This window comes from Phalacrocorax aristotelis, chromosome 1 (assembly GCF_949628215.1).
Source record: "Phalacrocorax aristotelis chromosome 1, bGulAri2.1, whole genome shotgun sequence".
Lineage (NCBI taxonomy): Eukaryota > Metazoa > Chordata > Aves > Suliformes > Phalacrocoracidae > Phalacrocorax > Phalacrocorax aristotelis.
The window spans coordinates 37303957-37325247 of NC_134276.1; the positions used below are offsets into that span (position 1 = coordinate 37303957).

The 21291-nt window shown below is 38.4% G+C and overlaps 1 long non-coding RNA gene across 1 annotated transcript in view; it reads right to left on the bottom strand.

Moving 5' to 3' along the window:
* Nucleotides 1-1577: 1577 nt before the first annotated feature.
* Nucleotides 1578-21291, bottom strand: part of LOC142054839 (uncharacterized) — a 29605-nt gene continuing 9891 nt past the window's right edge. Inside the window, exons 3-4 of the long non-coding RNA XR_012659673.1 lie at nucleotides 4400-4532; nucleotides 1578-2296 (exon numbers count right to left, since the gene is read on the bottom strand). This is a non-coding gene — a long non-coding RNA (uncharacterized LOC142054839). The remainder of the gene's footprint in view (nucleotides 2297-4399; nucleotides 4533-21291) is intronic.

Here is a 21291-nt window from a genome sequence, read left to right on the forward strand (position 1 = left end):
TTAAAAAAAAAAAAAAAAAAAAGCTGATTTGGATTTTACATTTTATGACAATTTTGAAAGAAAATATTTTCTTTAAGTAAAGAACAAAACTCAGGTTTGGTTAACACTCATGAAAATTTCTCTAGAAAATTTCATGGTACAAATACCCGAACATTCTTCTAGACAAAAATGTAAAGCTTCATTGTGGTGAGTTGACCTTAGCCAGCTGCCAGGTGCCCACCCAGCCGCTATCCCACTTCCCCTCCTTAGCAGTAGAGGGGAGAAATTAAGAAGAAAAGGCTCATGGGTCAAGATGAAGATAAGGACATCACTCACCAATAACCATCACAGACAAAAGAGACTCAACCTGGGGAAGATTAATTTAGTTTATTGTCAATTAAAAATAGAGTAGAATAGTCAGAAAGAAAACTCTATCCACTTTTGGGCTCCCCAGTTTAAGAAAGACAGGGAACTGTTTGAGCAAGTCCAGCGGAGAGCTACCAAGACAATAAGGGGACTGGAACCTCTCCCTTATGAGGAAAGGCTGAGAGACCCGCGTTTGTTCAGCCTGGAGAAGAGAAGACTGAGGGGGGATTTCATCAATACCTACAAATATCTAAAGGGAGGGTGTCAAGAGGATGGGACTAGGCTCTTTTCAATAGTGCTCAATGACAGGCCAAGGGGCAATGGGCTCAAGTTGGAACACAGGAAGTTCCACCTCAATATGAGAAAAAGCTTCTTTCCTGTGAGGTTAACAGAGCAGTGGCACAGGCTGCCCAGGGAGGCTGTAGAGTCTCCTTCCCTTGAGACATTCAGTACCCACCTGGACGCATTCCTGTGCCCCCTGCTCTAGGTGTCCCTGCTCAAGCAGGGTGGTTAGACAAGATGATCTCCAGAGGTCCCTTCCAACCCCTACCATTCTGTGATCCTGTGAAAAGAAAACTAAACCCCCGTTCCCTCCACCCCCCTTTTTTCCCAGGCTCAACTTTGCTGCTTCATTCCTGACTCCTCTACCTCCTCCCCATGTTGATCAGTGCAGGATTATGGGGAACGGAAGGTTCAGGTCACTCCATAACAGCTCCTTTCTGCCACTCCTTCTTCCTCATGCTTTTTCCCTACCCCAGCGTGGGGTCTCCACTGGCTGCAGCTTCTTCCAGGGCACATACACCTGCTCTGGTGTGCGGTTTTCCATCAGCTGCAGTGTGAATATCTGCTACACCATGTTCCTCCATAGGCTACAGGGGGACAATCTGCTTCACCATCATCTTCTCCAGGGGCATCTCTGCTCTGGTGCCTGGAACACCTCCTCTCCCTCCTTCTTCACTGACCTGGATGTCTGCAGGGCTGCTTCGCTCACATTTTTTCTCACTCCCCCTTCACGCAGATGCTGTGCAATGTTTTTTACCCCTTCTTAAACTTGTTTTTCCTGAGGTGCCACCGCCTTGGCTGCTGGGCTCAGCTGTGCCCTGCAGTGGGTCCATTGGAGCTGACTAGAGCTGGCTGTGCCCAGCACCGGGCAGCCCTGGCCTTTCCTCACAGAGACCACCCCTGTAGCCCCCACACTGACAATACCTTGCCATGGACATCCACTACATTAATCCATATAGAAAACAATTTTGGTTTAATTTGGTTTAGTTATAAAAAAAAGCAAATAAATCTTGAGACTACCTTTCTCCTGATGTATGCTGTGATCATGAAATCTAATCAATTTAATTAAAATAGACATTTTCTCACAAATTCTATTGATTTGGATGAACTCCCATTTCTCCAAGAAATACTTTTCTCATTAAAAAATATCAACCAGCCAATTATTATTAATGTTTTAAGCCAACCTCAGCAGGCTAACTAAGCTTCTTTAATAACAGAAAAGGTTTAGAAAACAATCTGCCATGGAAATTTTAAAATTCAAATAAACCCTAAAAATTTCCTGTTAATTTGAATATTTAAATGCAATTTAGAAAGGCACTTAGCAACTTTAGTCTCTCCCACAGCATATTCAGTGATTATATTCTACCTAACACATGAAATTACATGTGAAAATAGATAAGAACATTTTCCTCACTGTTCAGAGAGAGTTGAGTGCTAGGATGTCCATTTTGATGACATTGCTAGGGGAAGACAAAAGTGAGAAACGCCTGGATTTGGGGTTCTGAAGATAACAATAACTGGGCTTTTTGTGCAACAGTATTTCCCACAGTGTCCCCTGTCTCAGTAGATGACATCCTATAAGCATGCCTTGAAGAGGCAGATGGAGGATGGGGTTCTGTGCCTCTGTGTAAGTGGACTTCTTTAATGAAGAGGATAACCAGTTCTTTGCCTTTTAAAAAATAAAGACAAAATAACAATAGTGCATATTATAATTAATAATAATCACTTTCAGAATACCTTACAGCTTCAAAACACTATGGAACCATTAAGTAATTAATGTTTACTTAATAAAATTAACATAATTCAATATGCAAAGACTTTGAAACAACAGAAGAGTTTTAAAACACACAAGCCAGATCCCCGAGCCCACCTGAGAAGCTGCACAACTTTATAGTCAGGTTCTACACAAACCGTTGTTGTGCCATGTATTTGCAGTGCCCAATGGCAGCAGAACAGATCAGCAGAATAAATAAACTGGAAAACCATAAAGTCTCAAAGGAGATCCAGACTCTCCAGAGGGTCAAAATCGCATACCTTGGTGTTCAAGCTACTCATGCTACTAACAGTCAGGAAATAATTGACCAGATAAAGGGCTTTTTTCTTCTTGTAAACAGTATAAGATTTTATTGCTAATTGATTCTTACAGCTCATTCACAGTATGATTCTGCATTTTTATATACTTAGAAGTTCTGTTGACTTAAATAGGAGTAGTGAGTGTACAAGGAATGGAGAATAAGGCCTTTGAAGTTCAGTATCATTATTTAGATTTCAGGCATGCCTGGAGACAGCACTCTAGATTAATAAAATGCTTTGCTTCAATTAGCTCTCTGTCTCTTGCATCCCTCCCCAATTCCCTCTGCCCTTGTTTAACATACTCCCTTATCCCTTCGCATTATCCAGACAGGTGCTCTCTGCTACCACAGACTGCTGGAAGTTTCATGGAGAAGGTTTAGTGTGAAGAGGAGGGTATGTATTTGTTTCTTAGTTCTGATGCAGGAAAGGAGAATGTGTGAGTCTCTATATGAGTCTGATTTGTTTTCCCTGAGTATTGTTTCAGAGATCCTTTAAAAGTATCTCTGAAAAAAATAAAGATCTTAAAATATCTCCTAAATAGATACGCTCATTTCTGTGTATGGCAAGCATATTTTCACAATCTAGCAAAGAACATGTACATCAAAGGAGTATTACTTCTAGCTGATTAATTTTGAGGGAGGGGGAAGGCAATATAAAAGAAAAAATATATATTCTTTTGTATATATGAAAGAAATCTTTATTGTAGTGGAACTCAGATTTCTGCCCTGATTTTCTCTGGTGTTCCACTGTAATAAGTTCCCTCATTTCAGATTTCCTTGAAAGAGGCTTAGGAGCATAATGCAACGGCCACTGAAAACTGACGCATCCTACAAAGTGGGGGCAGGAAATTATAAGTTTCACACTGAGTTCAATGGGAAAGTCATAAGGCCCTGCTCCTTCTCCCTTGGGGTATTTTCCTATTTTATTGTCAGTACTATAATAGGCAATCAGTTCCTGAAATGGTGCCCTGCTGTCTAGATGAAGCATTTATAGGTTTTTTAAGCAGTCCATTTGAACACTGCAGAATAAAAAAGTCAGCCCTTGTAAGTTCAGATTTTAGGGCCCTGATCCTGCACTGAACTATGTGTTAGCAAACCTCCTGCCCACTTGGAATTCAATGCAGGATCAGGGTCTCGATTTCTATATTTTCCACTGCAATTCAGACCTTTATTTGTCACAGCTGGAAACAACATCACAAATAAAAATGCTTCTAAAAACCAAAGTCTATCCCTTTTAGCCTTTTAGAAGTTAACTTTCCTAGATTTATGCACATATATTTACATAGTAATCCTCTGAATGGAGATACTGCTTCTAATGAATTAGGGGATTACTACAAAAAATATATAAATCATCACAGATGTTTTCCATGCAGAAACCCTCACTTTGAAAAAAAAAAGAAATCTGTTCAAATCTCAATGGAAAAAATTCTTTTTGAGGGCCTACACCACAAACCAGTTCCAGAAAAGACCTTATGGGCCAGACACAATATGAGATTTAGACCTAAAATGAAACTAAGATAATTTAGGCATCACTTAAGGTCAGTCTAAATTGGGAGATAGAAGCCCAAACTTGACTACAGCCCAGACTAAGACGATTTCTGTCCCACTCGAAGGACGGTCAGAGAACCCTTTCTATGATCACTTGACTTTTCTGGATACAATGGCTTAATTGCAAGAACAAAGGCAAACATTTGTCTCACCAACTTGCTGCTCATGTCTCAGGAGGTCACAGATTTTTGTGGTCAAGGCCACTGCTGTACGGTGGAACAGGAGGCATTCAGTTGCGTCAAGATTCAAAAATCTGCTTACTGGATGAATGATTTAACTGCCAGCCTACAGTTCAAAAGACATGGAGTGCAATTTATCACCACTTTTCAAACTCATTCCCTTTGGTGCCTATTCCCCCAAGGGGGGTAGGCTCTCAAAATCAGCATCTCACTCTTTTCATCTGAATTCTTTCACATCAGAGCAAGAATTTATTCATGGGAACTAGCTACTTACTCTCAGCTGAGTGACATATATCTGAGTTCTCCACACCATTTTCATTCTTGGGCTCAATTAACCTTGTCACATGTTAAATGAAAAAGAAAGATGATAGCATAAGCAGGACCGAATTCTCCATGAAGAATTTTTTTTTAAGATACATTGAAAGGCTGAGGACATGGCTTCGTAAGTGGATGTAAAGATTCATATGGCATCCTATCCCAAATTCCAGCTAGCCAGTTATAAGCTGAGCCCAGTTCCAAGGCTGGATGGTAGTGTTAACACAGCGCTAAGCCCAAGTTAACCAAGCATCAGGAGGCTCCTGAGAAAATAAGAGCACTGGCAACTTTGCAGCTTTGAAAGGCTTGAGACTGTTTTAGTCACTCCCTCAGCCTCAATGAATGGTCCTATTCAGTAGCAAGTGATTACCCTTAAGAGCAGGACCTATACGCACTCTGATAGAGAGCAAGTAGAGACACCCTACTGTGACTGTTTTTTTGGCAAGCCTCACCAGAGGCTTTGGCAACCTCTCTTCCTCTAAAGTGCTACTGTGCTTTTGCATGGTTGCATTCTTCACGCAAACAAATATCCATGCCAACCCTAAGAACATGAAGAACTGGTAATAATTATTGTTTTCACTGCTGGATAGCAGACAACAACTGCAACATCAAGAAATATCATACTTTCAGAACATATTTTTTAGAAAATGATTTACTTCCTTTAGCTTAAGTAATAAATTCCAGTTATCTGACAACATATTTGAATTGTGTTTTCATTATATGCATGTATATTTTACAATGGATTACAATTTTAATTAAGGCCCCATGTGGTTATCAGAATAGAGTAATTAGTAACTTCCAATAACAATTTTATTATAATGTTTGTGAAATAATATATTAAAAAATTTTAGAACAAAATGAAACAAATTGAAATGTTGAATGTCTTGAAGATCACACCATTTGAGCCCAAACAAAATGTTTCTGTTATTCAGGTTTTTTTACTCCATTCCATGTTTGACAAAGTATTGTTGGTAGATATATGTTCATATAATTTCAAAGCTGGAAAATATTTACTTGCTTGTATTAAAAATATCTCTTTATAGTATTTCTAATGCTCACGTAACCTGGCCTCCTCTGGACTAGTTTGTGAATTTTAATTCTGGGAAGAAGGGCAAAACAAGGTCCACAAAAAACTGTGATAAAGAAAAGAGGTGAAAGGGAAAGAAATGCAAATGGAAAGAGGCATCAGAGGGCAAATGTTTTTAGAAACAGAATAGGAGCAATACATCATCTGTTCACAATGTTAACAGTGAAAATTATTTCCAACTTTTGTGCAATGGTCTATCATTTGCATGAAACATAATACCCTATCTAAAAATCACTTAGGGCAGGTGTCTGCCTAACTTCTACTGGTGTTAACAGCTGTTGGGGTGGGAATAAGCAGAGTTTTATTGCTTGTTCACTTGCCTACAGGCAGCAGCTCTTTGCAACACATTCCCTTCATAAACCTTGTTGGCCAAAACCAGGGAATTTTAAGACCTGTTCACAAGAGGGAAGTCCCCTATCTCTAAAAAAGATAAAATGTTCTTGGCAAGATGACTCCAAAGGTTTTGCTGAGGCACTGAAAATTTGTGCTGGCCTGAAGGCTTTGCTCTGCCAACAAGCACAATTTATTCTGTCTTGTGAGGAACGCCACAGTGAGTATGCAGTACGCAGTGAAGTTTCTGCTAGGCAAGGTGAGAGTTCCTATCTCCTAGAGCTTTGGGTTGTGATACAGGAACAATTTAGACTGCCAACAATATGTGTGTTAATGACTAGTCTTGCTTCCAAGATCTCAGCGGCAAATGACTCATCTCATGTATTACAGTACCTCCTAACCTCTTGATACTGGCTAGATGCTAAACAGACTAAAGACCTACTGGAGAAAAATGTTATTACAGAGCTCTGAGTTATACCATATTCCAAATGCACCAAGGCTGAGAAGGCCATGTAGGTGGAAGATGTCACTCCTACTATATGGATCTTCATTACTGAAATTCCCACACTAGCTCTTTTTGACTCCAAGTCTTTTGTTTACAAATGAAAAATGGGATCTCTAGTTTGATACTTAATTCTCACGCCAAGTATTTTTGAATGTGTCTTTTGTTTACTTGTAGTTGACATGCAGGGGTTTTCTGGTCTAAGGGCCAAAAAAACAAGATATAAACAAACAATGACATAAGACCTAACCACTATTTGTGTTAATTTTTGGTGGCTCTCTCCTACATGTAACCAATATATATATGTTTATATTTTATTACAGTTTTAAATTATTTGGACCAGCACCTAGAAAGCAAAGGAAGACAGTGATAATTTCTATCAGTGATTCTTTTGTCATCTCTTTGACTCCAGCACAAGGTCTGTGGTTTTCATTTATCTTCAACAATCTACTGATCAAATATTTATCGTCCTAGTTCTCTTACCCTGATGGGGGAATGCCACTGGTATTTCCATGAGAAATTCTACTTCTTCAAAAAGTATAGAAGACAAAAGTTTTAATTAACCCGATGATGGGATATATGATCTTAAACCTCCTGTTTTTTAACACTCTCTCCCCCACAATGTTTCAAAATACCTTTCCTCTCAGATGGTGTAAATTAATAATGTCACCAGATTAATCTCAGTGCAGCTGTCTTCAAACTAATTTAAATCTGAATGTTGGTATTTTAATTTCACCACTGTAGAAGGTTTACCTGTGTGCCTTTATGTCTACTGGTTATGAGTTAATCTATTGTAAGGCATCACCTCCTTCAGACCCAGTCTCACTTACTCAGCAAGAATTCTTGTGGTTTTCATATGAGCAGAAGCTTTGGAGGAGACACTATCTAATACTGGCAAAAAAACTTAGAAGTAAAGGGATAAAAATGAACCAGATGCAAAAGATTTTGTCTGACAAGTCTCCTAAGACTCCATGTCATCTGCTTCTCAGGAAAAGGAATCCTACAATATGTGTATGTCTTAGAATAGAGGAATATTTTCAGAAGTTTTGAAGATTTCAATACAAACTAAAATTTCAGACTTAGAGTTCCTTGTATGGAGACATTATTTCTCTGTTTCTACTGTTTCTGCTGAAGTAATTTTACCTGACACCTACTGGGGTTGTAATTGCCTTTTGAGGGAGCTGCTTCATGAGGAAATTTTATTCCCTGATAGACTATTACAGCTAGTTCTTACTTCTTTTTTTTCACTCCCATCTGATTTAGCTCCTAGTTTATTACCCTCTAAGATAATGATACCGCACTTGACACAAGTATGTTTCATTCTCTGTCTACACTACAGTCATCCATGTCATCCATTTTTTCTCATATCAAGATCCTCCATTGAACTTGTGATCCCTCCCAATGCTCTGTAGTTCATTACATTTATTCCAAGGTCATCAATGGAATATCAATAAATTCCTATCAATGATAATCCTGGATCTTAATAATTTTTCTTCTAACACAAAACTTTTTCTCTAAGGAAACGAACCCTTGTTTTTATTCACGGTATTTTCAGATGTTATCAGACAATGATCCAAATTGCTGTAGAGATTTTCTTGAGGAAAAAATCCCTCTTCAGATGTGCAAACAGGTGGCAGCTTTAAATGATTGAATCAACTTCTGTTCGTTCTAAGTCAGATTCCCAGACTTAACACAGGCTAACTTTAGGAAAAAAGTGAGCACATACTTAAATCAAACTTTTGCTTCAGAAGAGCTTGGAGTAAATTCAAAAGGTGAGTACTGAGCAGGAATTCTACATTCACATACAACAGCTGCAGCACAACGCAGCACAGTGCTTGAAGTACTGAAGAGCAGGGGGGAACTGGGCACTGGCTTCCCTACCCAGTTTACATTAAAATCCCATTAGATAAAAACACTTGTGGTGACAGCAAGAATATGTACCAGAATGCAAAACTGTCTCTTCTCTACTCAGTGCAGCAACTTATGAAATAGGAGAAATAGGTTTTAGTCCAAATCTCCCGCTTCGTAGCAATTGCTTTAACCACCAGTCTACTGTGTGAAAGGCAGATTCCTAAATGAGGTCCATCCTCATCCAGGCAGCTAATTGTGTCTTAGAGTTAGGTTCTCAGATTGGAAGGGAAAGGGTGTTTAGACACCTATTTTTATCATTTCTAGTTGACCAAACCTGAAATCACCCTGCTCAGTACTCCAACATTTGTATATTCTGTTCTTAGGTGCCTAATTCAGCAAAATTCAGTTCCTGAGATACAGCAAATAACCTACAATAGCACACAAGCTTTCCTTTGGAGCTGGTCCTTAGGCTACAACTACTGCTTTAGGTATCTACATCTGAAGGTTTTGTACCAGTGACATTTGCAAATCTCTGATATCACTTAGGAGGTGACTAACATTTCCACTGGTAATATCCCCACTGTAACTAAGCTATTGCCAGAGGCCATGCATATTAACACCTAACTTCTGACAGCATTAAACTGGTAAGTGTCTAGATCATTAGATTCAAAATTCATAAAATAGACATTATTCAGTGTACTCCATAGCAAAGCCTGAAACACATTCTGAGTATTTCAGCTATACTGGAATATCTACAAGAGTTTTGGCAGGATCCCAAGTCAGCCAAATCTTTGAGGTGGACCAGTCTAGATCTTTTCCCTAGAGTGACCTCTCTAAAGGAGACTGAAACTAGAAAATCCAGGCTTTAACAGTCTTTCAACTAGGATAGCTAATTCTTTTTAGACAGAAAAGCCAAAGTGACTAGGACAGTCACTAAAAAAACATTAATTAATTTATAAACCATTTTCCCCCACCCATGTTTCTCCATGATCTTAAAGGTAGGTCCTTGATTCTACACTTTATTTTAGTCAACCTTGCAGCTTCCCAGCTGGAACAAATGGCACAGTCCTCTGCAGTTAGCAGGGACCTTGCTTCTGTCACCCCTGAAGCCTCTAACAAGGCTTTAAGTTTGCCCAAGACCTACACGATCCCAATTCATTGCTGTACCTGTCACTGCCTCCTACTCCTCTCACCCCTGGCATTCCCCAGAACTTCCTATCTCTGTGCTTGCTCAGATGTTCTTTATAAAAGGTCCAAACTCCCCTACAGAAGGAATTCACATGGCCCACTCCTTCTGAAGGAATATAAACATTATTTTCAACAGTGAATTACAAGAAATTAAAAAAAAAATGTTCTCTGAAGGATTTACAGTTGTGAACCTTACCCTAAGAAAGTTACCTTTACATCAGGCATGCAAACACCTAGGTCATCCCATTTATTCATGGCACTCTTATTCACCATCTCCTTGTTCAGAGTGCTGGCATTTTTGTATCCCAGGCCTATCAGCCCAACACACCCTTACACTGCAGAGCAAGGATAGCACCTAATTCTGCAACACTGCAGCAGCAGTCAAGGGCTGTGATATTCTTTTGTAACACTGCTGCTCTTTTAACAATGACACCCAGAAGCCTAGAGTGCCTAAAGGAAAATTGACATCATGGCTACAGAAATTGTTTGAGACACAAATTAAGCAAACCTCCAATTTGAACCTATGTTCAAAGCGGTTTAGTTATTTTGTTTGTTTGTTTGTTTGTTTGCTTCAAATTTAGTACTGCCAGTAACATTTACAGGATGAGTTTCATAAAGGGAATTTGAAGCCATTGATTTCATATGGGTATTATTGGATCTCATAGGAGCCATGAAGCAAAAAAAAAAAAAGAAAAGATTCCATGCAGAAATGTTTATCCATTGGTATTCATCTCTTAAAGCTTTCTGTACTCTGTGATAACGTGACCTTTGGATTTTCTATTGACCACCAGACTTGCATTCAATATAATACTGTATTTAAATATTAATGTATTAAAGCATATACGAACCATATGTTACCTTTTTTGTTACATTTCTACCTTAACTTATACTAGAGGGTTTAGATTTGAAAAACAATGTTAAATATGTCCTTGAAAACTTGTAACTAAATCTTTGTAAATATTACAAAAACAATAATTCTGCATCAGTATGGCGAACAAGTAGCAAAGTGCCTGAAGAATATAAATTGAATGTTCTCTAGAAGAATTGGTAAAGGTTAAAATTCATCATTTTAACTGATAGGCTTTCTTTGGGAAATAACTGATGCAGTGAATACAAAGTGTTATGATAATTTTGTGTTTCTCTTCAGGTTTTTTTTTTCCTTGAAAAACAATATCTCTTCAATAATAAAGCATACCTTTTCCCATTCATTCTAGAACGAAAGTTTCCTGTAATGCTTGGCTTCATGCACAGTTGATAGTTTTTTTCACTTTAAATGGAAACTTTTTATCTGAATGGAGTGAACACTTCTGTTCATGTCAGGAGAGGCTGCAATCCTAAAGGAAATACACTGTGACATAGATCTTTTTAGGAAAAGATTTAACCCAGACATGGTATGAAGACTGGTTGCTAAATACCACATTTACTACCACAGTTTCCATAGCAATTTTCAGACAGAGGCAGGCAGGAGGCTAAACTGGAAAAATAGGCATTAATACAATTTATGCTAGAAATAACAGCAGTATTTAGAAGCACCTGTTTGTCCCAGGCACTGCACCAATGATGGTAACAGGTATCTTTTCTTTCCAAAGCCTTACTGTCTAATAAGTGAAGTAGAAAGATACTGCCATCTTTCTATAGTTAGAAAATTGAATTACAGAGAAATTGAATGACGCTTTTTCAGTCATATGTGAAGACTGTTACAGAAATGAACCCAGGTCTGTTGAGTTTCAGTTCAGGTTATAAACTGGACTTCAGATTTCCATCAAGTAACTTTGGTCCCTTTAACTATTATTCAAACTGCAGATTAACCCGCTGTGTTGAATGCCTGAAGAAGCTGACTTGCATGTAAATCAGATATCAATTACTGAAGATTAACTAATTCCAAGTAATATTATTTCTTTCTAGCATGTCAATACTTCTGCCCACAAAAGACTCTCAGTACAATGTTCTTTGTTAATTTGGGGTGCGAAACAAGTTTTTAATTGCTTTGCTGATTTAAAGCTTAATACTATGATTAGACCTTGGTAAAACAGGGGCATACAGGGTCCAGATTTCTTCTTAGCATTTCTGGAAAACTTACTATGTACAAACATTTCCAAAATTTCTCCGTGAGATAATCACAGAATGGTAGAGGTTGGAAGTGACTTCTGGAGATCATCTTGTCCAACCACCCTGCTTGAGCAGGGACACCCAGAGCAGGGGGCACAGGAATGCGTCCAGGTGGGTACTGAATGTCTCAAGGGAAGGAGACTCCACAACCTCCCTGGGCAGCCTGTGCCACTGCTCTGTTAACCTCACAGGAAAGAAGCTTTTTCTCATATTGAGGTGGAACTTCCTGTGTTCCAACTTGTGCCCATTGCCCCTTGGCCTGTCATTGAGCACTATTGAAAAGAGCCTAGTCCCATCCTCTTGACACCCTCCCTTTAGATATTTGTAGGTATTGATGAAATCCCCCCTCAGTCTTCTCTTCTCCAGGCTGAACAAACGCGGGTCTCTCAGCCTTTCCTCATAAGGGAGAGGTTCCAGTCCCCTTATTGTCTTGGTAGCTCTCCGCTGGACTTGCTCAAACAGTTCCCTGTCTTTCTTAAACTGGGGAGCCCAAAAGTGGATAGAGTTTTCTTTCTGACTATTCTACTCTATTTTTAATTGACAATAAACTAAATTAATCTTCCCCAGGTTGAGTCTCTTTTGTCTGTGATGGTTATTGGTGAGTGATGTCCTTATCTTCATCTTGACCCATGAGCTTTTTCTTCTTAATTTCTCCCCTGTCCTACTAAGGAGGGGAAATGGGATAGCTCCAGTCCCCTGATCATCTTGGTAGTTCTCCACTGGACTTGCTCGAGCAGTTCCATGTTCTTCTTAAACTAAGAGGACCAAAACCAGATACAGTACTCAGATGTGGTCTCACTAAGGCAGAGTAAAGGGGAAGGATAATCTCCCTTGACCTGCTGGCCACAATCCTTTGAATGCAGCCCATGATACCATTGGCCTTCTTGGCCACAAGGGCACAGTGCTGGCTCAGGGTCAACTTGTTGTCCACCAGCACTCCTGGGTCCTTCCCAACAGAGCTGCTTTCCAGTAGTTCAGCCCCCAGCCTCTACTGGTGCATGGGGTTGTTCCTTCCCAGCTGCAGGACCTTGCACTTGCTCTTGCTGAATTTCATGAGGTTCCCCTTGGCCCAGCTCTCCAGCCTGTCCAGGTCTCGCTGGATTGCAGCATAACATTTGGGCATATCAGCAACTCCTCCCAGCTCAGTATCATCAGCAAACTTGCTGAGGTTACACTCTGTCCCTTTGTCCAGATCATTGATGAATATATTGAACAGGGCTGGACCCAGTACAGACCCCTGGGGAACACCACTAATTATGGGCCTCCGACCAGGCTCTGCCCCATTGATCATGATCTGTTGTTCAGCCAGTCTTCAATCCACCTCACTGTCCCCTCATCTAACCCACAGTTCCTTAGCCTGTCTATAACCATTGCTCTCTCTAAGTGTCAGGCCTCCCATGATGCCCAGGAACAAGCTCTGTGGCAGGCAGACCCAGTAGCTTGGCATAAGCTAAGAAAACAGCTGCAGGTATAGGTACCGAAGCCCCATGTTCAGAAACTGCACTATAGCGCTGCAGGTTAGGGGTGATTTTTGCTTTCTTAATTCACCTTCAGACAGGCATATCCCCCTGCTCAAATCTCTCTAAACATTCACCATAAAAGGTACAATGACTCTGAGTGTGTGTTTTTGTGAAGTTCACCCCTAATCTTTACATGAGCTAAGAATTATTCCTGCTCCCTTTATATCTTTCTCTTTTTTTTTTTTTCCTTTTCTTTCTGCAGGCTATTCAGATAAGGATTTTCATTGTCACTGTTCCCACTTTACTCTGAATAAGTGGAGTGTATGAAAAAGCAAAACTCACAAAAGAATGACTCGCAAACACTGATGCCACCATTGGACTTGAATTTAAAGCTATCTCACAAGGACACTGTTAACATTTATCCTCCTCTCTGTAGGCCAACAAATTAAAATATTACTTGAAGTCTCGGATCAGTTTCTGCTACAGTGTTTCATTTTGATTGATGTCCTCTATTAATATCAGTGATGCTAGTTAGCTTTAAGACACCCCAAAGGGTAGTCAACTAGTTAAAACTCCAAATCTACCTCATGCCAGCTGTTTAGCCCCTTGAAAGTTTTGCTGAGCATTGACAGAAGACCTTATCAATCATTGCAATTAAATGCTTTCAGACTGTCCCTTCTAAAGGGAGTCAGTTGAAGTACCATCTGCTATTTTGCTTTTAAAACTCACTGGTCTCCTCTCTAAGGCAGCCGTTTCACTTTTGAAATTCTGTTTCTTTTGCAGGAGAGTGATGGGATGATGAAGAAAACTTTTTGTTTTAATAATCAGCAGTTTCTACGATGTGACATAATTTTTGCAGTGCTCAGGGCCTTTTACGAATCAAAAGGAATCCAACTAAAACAGTAATTAATGTCAAATGACTAGTCACATATGGCCCTATTTAATTAAAAAGTTCTAATCTTTGATTAAACCTCACACGTTCTTGTGACTGCAAATTGTTGTCTGAAAAGAGAAAGTAATTGGGTACATAAACTATTGTGTCTTCTAACTGATACCTGCTAATTGTCTCAGCAGCAAATGGCAACAATTTAATTTATAAAGTTAAAAAGTGTATCTTAAATATTCAAACCATTTTTTTTCTGTATAATATATTCCTTCACTACACTTGGAAGATCTCTTCCTGAATTTATCCCTCTAAGAATTTTCTGCTCTCTAAGAATATTATGCCATTGTTTTTCAACAACATGCTTTCCTATAGTAAACACAAAACATATGATTTACTGGTCCATTCTTTTAATGTGCAGTTAATGTTTTAAATGCCACGGTGCATCTCTTCTATTTTTTTTTTTTTAGATATGGGCTAATCTGCACAGCAGCCATTGCAAATGGGTTTCTATACTCATAGCTTACCTGAAGAAAACCAGGAGGAATGAGCCACAGAAATTACCTCCACAGGAATTCTAATTCAGAATTTCAGCTGGGGAAAAACTGGCAGCTATAACCACCTTCAGCACCCCCCCCCCCGTTCCTCATCCTCTTGGGATTTCACCTTCAGCACTAGCAGTACAAAGATGACTGTTAAGGCAACAGTGCCTCAGGGGAAAGAATATCCTTTACCACCCTTTTTTTGTTGTTGTTTTACTCATCAGTGCACAGTCTAACTCTGTGATTTAGCAAAAATTATAGTCACTATTATGTCTGTGCTTACTGCTGAGGTGCTCTTGCTTCCTAGGCTTATGGCAAATCTACCAGCTAGATTTTTTTTTCCTGTCTTCTATAACATGATCATTTGTTGTTTGCAGCTTTTCTGAACTAGAATTGTGACACTCCAAATATATTTATATTCCCAGCTGAAATTCCCAACAAGCATTTTGTCTGCTTTATGTCTTATTTTACCAATATTTTAAAATGTCCATTGGCACGTTAAATGAAGCATTCTCAGGGAAGAATACCACCACTGCCTTTTGACAGCATATGTTTCAAAGCCACACATACCAAACTGGTAGGTGAAATGTGTCTGCAAATATTTTTTTGTTTATGATGGCTTCAGATACAGCTGAGCCCTTAAACCTGCAGCCAGAATTACCTGCTTGGGCACAGTCATTTTCAACTTTCTTGCAACCCAGACACATCTGGACCCAGCTGAATATCCAGAACTGGTATGCTGTCACTATAAATGGACTGTTGCTTCACAGTGGTGGTTGTGAAGGTGTGCATGTGGGATGGCCCAGGGGCATCTTATAACTGAGGTCTACAGAGAATTCTAAGTCCACTGAACAATGTCTATCATTTTTCATCTATAAATGTACAAAGAAAGGAAAGAACTGCTTTCACTGTTTTACAGACAGAAAAACTGTAGCAGAGCAAACAGAAATAACCTATCCAAGATCACAGGGCACATCAGTGGTAGAGCCAGCAAAATAAACCTGTGTCACCTGATTTCCATATTGCTGTTCTACAGTCAAAATATAAAAATAGCTATCTATCAACACATGAGAATGTGTAGAGACAGATAAAGATATAGAAGATCCAGATAGCTTTGTAATTTTTACTACAGCAAGTTGGCTGCAGCATGCCAATAGAATAGTAAATAAACACAGCAGAAGCCTTGAATACATTTTTTTTCACATAATCATTGACTTTCAAATGTCCAAATTTGGGCTTCTTGGCCAAATCATATCTTTTCTCCATCTACAGTATCTTCAGCTATTCATCTTTTTTTCCTCCCTGCTTCATGCCTTCATTATCTCTCACCTGCTGTGACCTCTTAGCCGCTGTAACCTTCTTCCCTCTAATCTCCCTCCTCCAGTCCATTCCAAACACTGTGGCCAAGGTTATCTTTCTTGTTCACCACTATGATCATGTCAAATCATGTCTCAGTCCCTCAGGTGGTTTTCTGTCTCATCACACTACAAGGTCAAATTTCTCCCCTGCAATTTCAAGGCTTTGCAAGAGTCTGCCTTAGCTTACAACTGGACTGAGTCCTTACTCTTTCCTGGCTCAGATACAGTCCTGCCTACTGTCTGTATCCATATCTCATGCATGACTTCCTATTCCCATTCCCTAGTTCAGTGCCTAAAATATCTTCTCTGCTCTATCATGCCAACCCGCCTCGCTTTCCTCTTTCAGGTCTCTTTACGCATTCTGTGCAAATTTGGTTATGAGTGCTTTGGGGCAAGCGTATTATTTTTGAAAATACAAGGCATGTGTGAAGTTGAAGTTATAACAATGATGTTGAAGAAATAATACTTATGAAATTTACTTTGTTGTCTCGCACCACACTGTAAATAAACATACAAAGTAGCATTTAAATATATGCAGACTAAGTAAACAATAGAAATGTCTCCAATTCTTTTCCTCCAGATTATTCTCTCTTCCTCCAGATTTATACTCAGGCAAAGGAAAAGGAATAGTTGTTACTATGTGTGAGCGAGAAATACTTGACAAATTTGATTCCCTCACCAGATTGCCTTTCCTTTGAAGGCTGACCACAACCAGCTGATACAGATTTAAACCACAGCTTGGACTTTATCATGGGCTAAAGCATACTTTTGATTCTCATTAAGACAAGACCCCTGACAGCATGCTACGGGCTCTGTGACTCTCTTAAAGGAGGCTTGAGCCATAGTTAATTCTTAAACAAATATGCTGCCTTTCAACCAAACAGTTCCTACTGCAGAAAGGCAGGTACACCTAAATCTGTAAAACAAAAAAGAAGAAACTGGATCATGGAAACAAATCATAGTCAACACTCACATCAATTAGAAGTCTTGGGAAAAAGTTTATGGCAACAGTTTGATCCCTCTTTTCTCAAAAAAAAAAAAAGCTACAGACACAACAAAACCTTTTATTCCCAGGAGTTCCATCAGGCAAGGGGCATTTCAACTTGTTTATCACACAAATCTTTCCCATAATTCAGCTATTAGGCAATGAGATTCTGTAATATATTGTCAGTTAAATTAATGCCTGTAAATCTTTACCGCTGCTGATATTACAATACCAGAAACATCTGAGGGCAACTGCTTTTGGTTTTATTTGCAGAAGCAGAGGGAAATGGAAGCAAAAACTTAGAGCAGCAAATCAGTAACTCTTTCTAAAGCAAATGTATGTGAGCCATTTCTTTTAGCTTAACTATGAAAAGAACTAACAGAAGAAATAATTAAAAAAAAAAAAGCCTGGCCACACAAGGTTTGCATCTTGATAATTAACTTGATTAATTAGCTGCATGCATCTTAAACTGTAACAAGTAGATGAGTTAAGTAAGAAAAAGAAATCCACTAAAAATTTCTGTATCTGACGCTACTGTGGGAAACCAGTCCTCCTCCCCAGTTTATCAAAGTAATTGAACCAGCACAGAGATAAAAATGTGTCATCATAAAGTGATATAGAAATTAATCTGCTTGAGAGCTCAACATGTTATGCTGATCACTAGCTGCCTAAATTCAAACATGCGTTCACATTATTTGTGACATATACTACACATATCTGGAGAGGTAGACTATAATGCATGCCAACTCTTCACCTATCTACTCTAACAATGTTGATACAAAATTTACTTATTATTTTTTCTTTGAAATACAACAACAATGCTAGAAACATTGACATCTACAACCAAAACACATCTTTTTAACTGCTAAATTCGATCACACCTGTTAATATCAGGTGTGTTTGCACTGGTCCTAGTAAAAATGGACCAAAGACTTTATTCTCCACTTTGTGGTGTTAGTGAGTCAGTGTTGATAATGAGTAAGTCTAAATATTTTGATTGAAAATATCTTATTTGAGGAAAAAAAATCAAAATATCTTTTTCAGCATATCCCTGGACCAAATTAGAGCAGTATTTCAGTCTGGCAGCCTACTATATTTACATACTTAATTTAAAATAATTTACATTACCTTTTACTGGGATAGTTTTACCTTGGCTGGTATGGTAGAAATCTTATAAATTATTGATTGCAAACACAATTGTTGTTTACGTATATTAAGACAAAACCCCTTATTTTCAGTATCACAATGTGTACTTTTGCTGCCATGGTAATCAATTGCAAAATTCTATCTGATTTCAGAAGGATGAAGATAATTCCCCATGTTTAAGTCTGGCTATCTGTCTTCTAGACTTTCCTTTCTAATGAATTGAGCACATTTATTCAATGTAAATTACTCAAAGTTGGTTTTTATGACTGCAAATAAACAATGTATAATTGGAAGTGAATTCTCATTTATGCTTTTGCAAAAATGTTGTAAGGACAGAAGCAATGATGTAAAGAGATTCTAATAATTTTACTTAAAAAAAAAAAAAGATAGAAAAGAGATATATGCCTTTGTTTAGGACCTTCCAATAGTCATATCACTGGTTTTTTAGCTCATGGGTCTCAGTGTCCTTGTTGTTGTGGAACACAGCACCTTTCCAATTAACATTCCAATTTTGTCCCTGTGTGATTTTCAGTGCTGTGGAATTTAGAAAGGATGACAAGACCTCAATACTTTTTTATTCTGCAAGTCAATATTCCAACTAATTGTCCTGATACACTAGAAATTTTAGCTGCATTACTGTTAGTCTTGACACCTGCTATTTACCCCACAGAAGGGAAAAAGCACATGTTTTTATAAACTTTTTCCTCCTAATTAATTGCATAGATATGCTCAATACTAGAAAAGGCTTGTTAAACCCAACAAGAATTTTCTTCTCTGTTCAGTAGGGTAGGAGTTAGGCCTTGGTTACACTATAGCAGACTATGTTTTAATAATTTTAAACTCATGCCAGTCATACACAACAGAAAGTCCCCCAAAGTATTAGTAATTCCCTAACTCTGTTTATTAAACATCTCTGTTCTCTTTATGTGATCAGGTGTGAACATTAACTATTGTCATTTTTCTTCTTGGTCCGCTGACTGGAAAGAGAACATGTGTATTCGAAACTGTCAGAGAGCATCCACAGCTTCAGCTCTAAATGAGCATACTGAAAAAGAAAACTTCACCAAACAGAATAAAGATATTAAATATTAATCTGCAAATTAACTTTGTTTCTTAAGAGAGGCCATGTAATTTGTGCAGGTGGACATCTAGTGATGTATTGCTTAGGTCTGCCAACTGTAACTTATTTTAAACTCTTTGAGCTAGACAGCATAGACAACAATTTGGTCTCTTTGAGGTCTTTCAAATCCTCCTGTGAATCTACTCTGTATTTTTTACAATTTTTCTTTTATGTCCTTACTGTATGATAAGTGGCTTTTCAGAGGTTTGGGCCCAATTCCCAGGGTACTGCGGCCAGTTGTTTGAGACAGTTGTTGTTTACTACAAGACAATAATGGCCCCTGCTTGTGAACTCTTTCCCATAGTCTGTAAATGAAAGAGGCTGCTACGTGAAACACTTAGGACTAGCCACAAGCTAAAATTCAGAATTTTCCTCACTCATTTGTTAAAAAATAAACAAAAATCTGAAAGATTCAAAGTTCATTAGTTATTTTAAATGTGTTTATAACTTCAGTTGCTTGGGGGACTCCTATGAATTTTGCATCACATGGGACAAATGATAACAAGATGATCATGTAGGTGAAAGCTTAAACCTGGCTGTGCTTTGATGAGCCTTTAGTAGGAAAACTCAACAAGCAGTTACTTGGTAAAGTTCTGCAAGAGGGCAGAACCAGGATTACAGCCATAATACTGCGAAGACAATTTACATCTGCTGAAGAAGTGAAAGCTATAGTAACATGACCATAGCCTTTAAAGATCAGAGGCAATGATCAGGAATGACACTTTCTCTTAGAGAAGAAAATAGCAAAGCAATTTAAAATGCACTTCTTCGGCAGTTTTCTACATGATTATGTCTTATAATAAGAGCTCAGTAATGTCTAAATTCATACATTTTGGTGACCTAATCTATTTCATACAACTTAGGTCCCTGACACCACCTATTAGCAGTGATTTTACCTTTCTTTTGGTCATATGTGGTCTTCTCTTCTCCTGTATAGAGGTTTTTGATAGACATCCATCATTGTATCATGAGAACATCTAATATTAACATATCAAGCACTACAAGTTAATCTATTTTAATTTTGTTCTGCCATCCTTGCTTCAAAAAGTGTGAGGTGTTTTGTCTTAATAAATTAAAATTACCTACATATAAATTTTGCTACATATTTCTGTTAAAACAAGATAAGTAAAGAGAAAAGCCTTCTACCTGAAGCAGAAACATGCTGATGTATAAAATGGTCATTGTTTATTGTGGGATTTCATCCCACTGTACCAGAACTGTCCACCAAAGGTGTCAGGTCCTTCTCCAGATAAACTATATTTGTGGCAGACTGCTCCACTGGGACAAAAAAAGCAAAACACTCAACCAGTCTTCATGAAGGACTCGATCTTTTCAATACCCTGAATCATTAAGCACCTTCAGATAAGCAAGAGATATTGAACTTGACTGATACACCCTGAGACAGGCTTTGTGCTCTCATGAACGCTGGTGGCAGGCAGCGTTATGGAGGAGTTGCACTGCAGCTCCCTGTCAGCTGGAGTTTCCCATGCAATGAGGGTGTGTGGCCTCGCCACTGCAGAAATGAGGATATAATTGATGTCAGGTCATCATTCACCGTAACAAAACAGCATGTTCTAGTGCCCCAGAGGTGTTTGCATGCCCTTAATTTGGCATGGAAATTAAGTAGTTAATTACAAAGTAAATTTTACTTCTTCTGTAAAACTTTAAACAGCAATCCTCCAAAAAGCATTTAATGTAGGTTTAATAGGAGTTACTACACTTTAAATAGGAAGTAAAAAAAGGATAAAATTCAGTTATATAGCCCATACATCTGAATAAATATATTTAAAATAACTACCTTGTTTTAGTAATGTAACTGACTCATTAGATCCAAATTAAACACCTGTAGCGTAAACAAAATCTTAATTTAAAGTATTACTCATCTTAATATAGTACACTCCCCCTTACACACTACGGTGGACACATTTAGTGGAACAGGCAAACGGCAGAAGTTAGCCATTTAAATACTTAATGATTGTGCCCATTAAA